Genomic DNA, 8,424 nt, shown 5'->3' with positions numbered 1-8,424 from the left:
TACACAGAGAACAAGGGAGGAGAACAAAGTCAACAAGACCTAGTGTTCAACAGTGTCAAAGGCTGCAGAGGTCTAGTAGAGGAGGCATTGAGAAAAGGGCCTTCCCAGCTCTAACATCTCCTCTTCTTAACCTTCTCCAAGCCTTGACATTTCACGTTCTACGTCCCCTCCCAGCTTTGACATTCTCTGTTCTAAGGCCCTCTCCGCTGACACGTCATGTTCTAAGACCCTTCCCAACTCTAACATTCCCTGTCCCAGGGCTCCTCCTAGATCTGACATCTCTGTTCTATGACCCCTCCCAACTCTGACATTCCATGGAATATGCTTCTTCCCAGCTCTGATTTCCATGCTTGATGTTCAGTTTTCTCTTCTGCTTCTGCTTCTATATCTTTGCCTTTGACTATTGGAGGTCTGGAATTCATTCCTTTTAATTTTACCCAGTCAGCTCCCTTGCAGATTATTCACATATTGTATTTGAATTGTATGTACATATATCTATATGTATGCACATACATGTATATGTAGCATACACACATTAATATTGCATATATACAAACTATATTGTGTGTATATATATATATATATATATATGTATGCAGATTATAACCCACCCCATCCTTGTCGCCATTTTGGGAACCACATTTCAGCAGCGATGTAACAGTAGCCGGTTCCCATTCCTTCAATTTCTTCATGTGAAACAAGACCCCAAAGTTGGCCTCCCTGCTCTGATGACAGTCTCAGTCAACACAGGGATGACCATTTCTACAGTTCTGCCTCTCTCACCTCCTTCACACCCCCTCCACTCCAGAACAATCATAGTCAACCCCCCAACAGACTTTACCCAGTGACATTTGAATAGCCAAATTGCTGCTTCGTATTGTAACACATTAATACATGAGCTCTGCAATAGCCATGACATCAAAGAGGGGCCTGGAGAGGCCAAGCCTCCAGCCGTCATCTCCCTCCATTTTATTGGGGATCTCAAAGGGTCCTCGGTTGGCACAAATTGAGCCCCTTCTGAATATGCCACCCTGAAAGGCCCTCATGGTAGAAAACAAATTAAGTACACCATGTTCTCTGGCACCAACGGCCAAGATGAAAAGATTTCCATCAAAGCCAAGCTCAAGGCCCCAATTATCCTGACAAGGAGGGGTACCGGAGTGGGCGCAGGCATTGGCAACAAAGGGTTTCCAGGCTCAGTCGAGGCTGCTCCATTCAAGGAGCCTATTCTTAGGAATGAAGGGAGCTGCTTTGGAAAGAGATGGCTGGGACCGAAGGCAGAGGACCAGGGTGTGGGTAGGGGGGGTGGGGGTGGAGGACAACCTGGTTCAGGATTAACCCTCTGAGACTTTCTCTTTCCTTGGCATTTTTCTCCTTCCACTTTTCCCTCTTATTTGACCACAGACACCATGTAGTTATATGACTTTGGGTGATCCCTTCCCTTTTCAGACTCGGTTTCCTCACCTGCATAATAATAATTTTAAAAATACATGTATAGTAATATATAATTACTATAGTGTATGTAGTAATAGAATAACAATACCTAGCATTTATATAATTCTCCCAATCCATCAGACATAATGCTCAGCACCTTTCAAACATCTTCACATTTAAGGCTCCCACCCACCCTGGGAGGGAGGGGCGGCTATTTTTCCCAAACACGGATAAGTGACAAGCAGAGTTAAATGATTGCCTGGGGGCACATTGCTAAGAATCTACCTGAGGGTAGATTTAAATATTGCTACCATAATAATTTAAAAAGTAATGATCTAGGTATAGGCATTTATAATTATTTAATATTATTAATTTGATAATAACAAATCTATCATTATGTAGCACTTATGATCTGCAAAACATTTCATATGCGTTAATTCCTCTGATAGCCACCACAGTCTAGGGAGATAGGCGATTCCCATTTTACAGGTAAGGAAACTGAGGCAGACAGCATTTAGGTGACTTGCTCAGACAACTAAGACAGTATTTGATGCTGGATTTGAACTCAGGACTTCGTCACTCCAAATCTGGCAGTTCATAGACTGCATCAAGGAGCTGCCTAGTAATAGCTACACTCAGCTCACCATGTGGTTGTGGGATGGGGTGAGATGCATGAAAGCACATATCAGTGCTAGCTTATTGCCCCCAATGCTGGGGGCTTTGATGGAGTCAGGAGACAAGATCTCCAGTGCTTCCATGGGCATTCAATCAGCCTGGACATTTGGACTTTATTCCCTGAGGTCCATTTATACGTCTGCCAGTGGAGAGGAAAGAGCTCACACTACCAAGATGGTAGAATAGTCTGGACCCCATGTAGATAAGAGGCAGTGGTGGGGTTTCCCTTGACATCCTGGACATTCTATGTGGCCAGTATGGAGTCTTGGGAGCAACGTTGGGTTTGGGGTAAGGGGGCCTGGGTTCGTGTCCAAGCTCTGTCACTTCTTACTGAGTTCATATTAAACAGTCCATTTCCTCTCTTTCTACCTCAGTTTCCTCATCTATAAAATAAGGTGGTTGGGTGGAGAACCTGAGGTCATATGTGGCTTTCTAGGTCCTTGGGTGTGGCCTTCTTACTGAGTCCAGGTTTTACAGACCAAGTCCTTTTATGAAAGGGATTTGTTCTGTGAAGCTCAGATGCAGTCAAAGGGCCTTGAGGTCAAAGTTTCCCCATCCTTGGCCTAGATCATGTCCTAAATCTATGATCCTCATACTCACCATTATCCTTCTCCCCTTTCCCAAGAAAATTCTCTTCATCTGGAAAACTGGAAAGGATTGTGTCTCCTTCCTACATCATTTGAAAATGTCTTGTACAAAGTAGAATATTAATGTGCCTTTAGAAATAGCAATCACCGCTGGCATTTCTATAGTGCATTAAGGTTTTCAGTGCTTTGCAAGTATCATATAAGTTACTCACAAAAAACCCTGGAAGGCAGGTGCAGAATAACATTTAACATTGAAAACATTACAGGTGGGGAAACTGAGGCTGAGAGAATGAATTAATTTGCCCAGGGTCACACAGAGCCTGGGGTGGGCTTTAAACTCAGTTCTATCCTGACTCCAAGGCCAGGGCCCTCTTACCCCCTGTGCCATCCAGCAGCCCCAAAAGGGAGGGCAGGAGTTGTATGAACAGATGCCAAGAGAAGGCAGAACCAGGACATGACCCCAGTGACCACAGTAACAGAGATAAAATAGACCCTAAAAGGGAGCTTCAGTGAACAGTCTGGGTCTTAGAGAACAGAGGTGGAAATAGAAGGTCTCTGAAGTCATGAGAGCAGAATTCAAATCCTGCCTCCCAGTGTCTGCGGTTGGATTTGAACTTCTGGGGCCAGAATCCTATCCTGCAGGCTACCTTACTCCCTCCCTGATGCAGGCCAGTGTCCTCATGAAGGGGAATCCCTCCCATCCCCTGTGTGACCTTCCACACATCACTTAACCTCTGAGGCCTTATCTGGAAAATGAGGGGATTGGCCTTGAGGGTGTGTGAGGGTGCTTCTGGCTCAGTTTTGAGGCTGCCCTCTGTCCCCTCTCCTTCTCTGTACATGTCAGGGGAGATAGGAGGAGAGGAAGATGGGGCCAGCTGGTGCATGCACCTCCTCCCATCAAAACCCACCAAGCAATAACTCCCAGGGTACAGAGCTGAACAAACCTTCCTGTCCCCATGGCCTTTATCATGTACACTCAGCATCACATCACAATGAAGCAATGAGGTATTTATCATTGAGCCCATTTTACAGGAGGGGTAACTGAGGATCAGGGAGCTGAATTCACACGGCAGAATCCAAGCAGAAATTAGTCTCCTTCTGACTAATGGTTATCATTCCTCATCCCACTGGAAATTGTCAGGGGCCCTAAGGCCACTCATTCTAAGGGGATGAATTGAATCTCAATGCCTTTGCTGCTTCTGTGATTTTTGGGAAGGAGTTTGGGGTAATTCTATATCTGATGTGCTCTGTGTTCTGAGGACCCTTCCAAATCTGCTGTCCAAGATGTCCCCTCAGTTTGACTTTCTCTGTTCTAAGACCCCTCCCAATTCTGGCATTCCCTGTTCTAAGGCTCTTCCCAGCCCTGACATCCCCTGTTCTAAGTCCCTTCCCAGCTCTGACATTCCCTGTTCTAATTCCCCTTCAACTTTGATATCCCCTGTTCTAAGGCCCCTTCCAGTTCTGACATTCCTTATTCTGAGTCCCCTCTCAGCCCTGACATCCCCTGTTCTCAGGCCCATCCCAACCCTGACATCCCTTGTTCTGAAGTCATTCCTACTTCCAATGTTCTCTATTAGAAAGTCCCCTCCACGTCTGTGATTCTGAGTTGCCATCTAGCTCTGATGTTCTCTGTTTGCAGGTCCTTCCTCGTTCTGGCATCCTATCCTGTAAAGTCCCTCCCTGCCCAGATATTGCCTCAGTGTTCCATCCCAAGCTGTGTGACACTGTCCAAGGCCCCTGAGCACCCCTCTCACATCGTGGGGCTTCACCTTTCTCCTCTGGAAAATGGTCATAAGAACCTTAACCCTTTCCTTGCCTAGTGTACCCTAGAGCAGGATAGAGCTGTGACCCAGTGTGACTGTCACTCCACCCCTTCTCCCTTTCCTGCAAGTGGACAGATCAGAGTCCAAACAAAAGTAGACCTGGCATGGTTCCTTTATCCAACCCCTCCTTCCTCCCCTCCAACACATACACACACACATACTCACACATGCACTTACACACACTCACATTTGTATTTACACATATACTCACACATGCACTTATACGTACACACACATACACTTACACAATCTTACACATATGCACTCAAATGCACTCACAATGCACTTATACATACACACTCACACATACACTTACACTCTTACACATATGTACTCACACACACTTACAATGCACTTATACATACACACATATACTCGCACACATGCACTCTCACACATATTCCCAATGCATTTATACAATTCACACTTGTATTTATGCACACATGCACTTACACTCACACATGCACTCACACACACACTTACACATGCACTTACACACACACTCACAAAGTACTTATACAAATACATACTTATACATATGCACATATACTCACAATGCACTTAGACACACTCACAAAGCACTTATACATACACACATTTACACGTGCATACATGCATACACTTACACATATGCACTCACACACACTCACAATGCACTTATGCATATACACATATACTTACACACATATGCACTCACACTTGTATTTACACACATACTCACACATGTACTCACACTCACACATGCATTCACACACACTGACACATACACTCACACTGACACATGCACTCACACACACACTCACAATGAACTTACACACACACACACACACACTCTCTCTCTCTCTCTCTCTCTCTCTCTTCTCTCTCCTTGGTCCTGTCTCTTTAAAAGCTCAGACAGGAGCAGAGGCTCCCAGTGAGTCATGGGGCAGGAATGTGGGAGTTCTCCCATTACTCTGCCTCTAAGAGCCTTTTAATTCCAGTTTGGTGATGAATGGGCCAAGCCCCTGAAATGAAATGTTCGAGGCTCAATGTTCCATTCCTCCTGCTTGTAATTATTTTTGTACAGAATATGTCAAGTGTCGGCTTCAGAAGAGCCCCTTTCGCATGCAAACATTTTGTGATTAAGTGGGGCTTACTTAATTAAGCACTTTGTAATGACTCTTAAACCAAAGAGTAGTGGATTAGTATGTCCTATTTGTGTCTGCCGTGTGAAAGGCGCGCTAATGACAGGTTGCGGCAGACAATTAGGGTTAGGCTGGAAGGTGGTGGCATGCGCTGAGGCAGCCTGGGAGGACCAGACAAGCCCCCTGTGGGATGGGGGTGGCCTCCCAGGAGGGGCCCAGAGCAGGGGAAGCCTGGATTCTGGCAGAGATGATGCCATGGGGGGACAGAGGGAAGCCCTGACCCCCACGGCTTAGCCAGGGTACCTTGGGCCACAGATGTGGTCTCTTAAAGCTTTGGTATCCTTCTGTGCAAGATGGGGCTATGGGAGCCCTGCCTATCCCCCCAATCTTTTGTGTGGAGCCCATGAGGTAATGGAGTAAAAGGACCATTATCAAAAGAAATGGCTGGGATGCTGATAATGGTGTATGGGGTGGGGGGGGGGGGGTGGAGGAGGGTATTTCAGCTCCAAGGGTCCTGAGAGCTGGTGATTATGAGAATGGAATCTTGTATCCTGGGAATATCATTTGGCTTCAATTGGTTTACACTGGGCTCTTCTCCCCTGTGGTCTCCCAAAACCAAATAGAGAGAGGGGATAAGGACAAGCCACCTCTGTCCAAAATGAAGCAACGTGGAATGTGATAATAGGGCAGTGGCAAGGTGGGCCAGTGGATAGAGGGCCAAGCCTGGAGTGAGTTCCAATCTGGCCTCAGACACTTCCTAGTTTTGTGACCCTAGGTCACTTTACCCTGTATGCCTCAGTTTCCTCATCTGTAAAATGAGCTGAGGAAGCAAATGGCGAATCACTCTGGTTATCTCTGCCAAGGGAACCCCCAGTGGGTCCATGGAGAGTCAGACGTGACTGAAATGACTCAAACACCACAAAAGAATACTCTATTAAGTTCCATGTGCCTCTAAGGGCTGTCCAGATTTGACATCCTCTGATATAAGGCCCTTTCTGTCTCTGCTCTCCCATATTCTAAGACCTCTCTCAGCTTGAATATTCCATGTCCTAACGTCCCCCTCAGTTCTGACACTCTAACATTCTATTTTCTATGTTAAGTCTCCCTCCACCTCTTCAAGCCTGTTCACTAAGGTTGCCCCTAGTCCTAATCCATGATTCTCCCCATCACAACTCCCGGAGGACCTGGGAAGTGAAAAGCTTTGCTGCCCGGGGTCAGCATTAACTCCCAGGCTTTGGTTATGGTCCTTACTATGATAGAACACAAATGGATGGTTTTAGGGGGTCCCAAGGGACAGCTGCTCAAATGTCATTCTCCCACTGGATCCTAGGGAAGGCATCTATTCCGCCTTCGACTCTCCCATCGGCTCCCTTGCCATTGCAGGCAGGTCTTCCCATGGCCATTCCTGGGGTTGGCTCAGCTGATCTAGCCAATTGTATAGGGGAGCTCCTGTTGGAGGCAGAATCCCTTCTGCCTCCGATTAGGAAGGATATGGCAGAATTCAGGAGCCAGAGAGGGCCTTAGACTGCTAGAATTTCAGGGGTGAAAATGACTTTTGACGTGAGCTGGTCATAGAGTCACGGAATATTGGAGTAATGAGTAACCATTTATCCCAGCTCACGGGCTACTCCCTGCAATGGAATTCCTAATTTAATACATGAACTTACATAGTGCTTTAAGGCTTGCAAAGCACTTTATGAATATTATTTTATTTGCTCATCACAACAGCCCTGCAAGGAAGGTGCTGGTAACAGTCTCCATTTTACAGATGAGGAAAATGAGGCAGACAGAGTGACTTGATTCCAGGGCAGCTAGGTGGCACAGTGGTTAGAGTGTTAGGCCTAGAGTCATAAAGAGCTGAGTCTAAATTTGGCCTTAGACACTGACTAGCTGTGTGACCCTGCACAGGTCACTTAACCCTGTTGGCCTCAGTTTCCTTATCTGTAAAATGAGCTAGAGAAGGAAATGGCAAACCACTGCTGAGAAAACCATCCCCATCAGTTCATTGCACTTTTCTGTAGCTCAGATTGTCAGGAAGATTGGTTTTCTTGTCATTGTGTGTAATTTGTTGCTGTTGTCAGAGGCACAGGAGAAAGGGACAATAATGATAAAAGCCAGATTTGCTGTCCATAGGAGAAATTAGCTCAACCTGCCAGTGACACAATAAACCCCCTTCTTCACCTTCTTCAATCCGCACCAAAAAAGAGGGGTCAGTGCTGTTAATATTCCCATTTTACAGACCAGGAAACTGAGACACAAGCAGAAGCAATCTGTTGAGTCAAACAGATTGTTTCCAAGGCAGAATTCAAACCTAGCCCTTCCAGATTCCAAGTGCAGCCTTCCAGCCTACGTAACAGGCTGCCCTTCTCAGCGACTGAGAAATGTCTTTGGATAAATACAAAAACCATCAGCAGCCCCCATCGGGGGTTTCCTGTTCCTGAACAGGCTGAGAAGGGTTGTTTGTGGAATGTCTCCAGGGAGCCTTGGGGCAGGACCAGCAGCCACCCAAACTGATGAGATTACCACTTGGGTTTGGGGCCCTCAGGTGTGTCTGCAGGCTTCGGCCCAGGGACCACCTTCTTCTTGGGCACCTCCTCAGCTGCACCTTGGTTTTACCCTTGACTCTCTACTGAGGCCATTCCATGTACTGCAACAGGAGCCACACCTGGAGCTGGAAGTCCAGAGTTCAAATCATCACTGCCTCTCTCTCTCTCTCTCTCTCTCTCTCTCTCTCTCTCTCTCTCTCTCTCTCTCTCTCTCTCTCTCTCTCTCTCTCTCTCT

This window comes from Petaurus breviceps, unplaced genomic scaffold (assembly GCF_028583685.1).
Source record: "Petaurus breviceps papuanus isolate PSGF00001 unplaced genomic scaffold, PetGlider_PUasm1.0 99, whole genome shotgun sequence".
Taxonomy (NCBI): Eukaryota; Metazoa; Chordata; class Mammalia; order Diprotodontia; family Petauridae; genus Petaurus; species Petaurus breviceps.
This window is presented reverse-complemented; position numbering follows the sequence as displayed.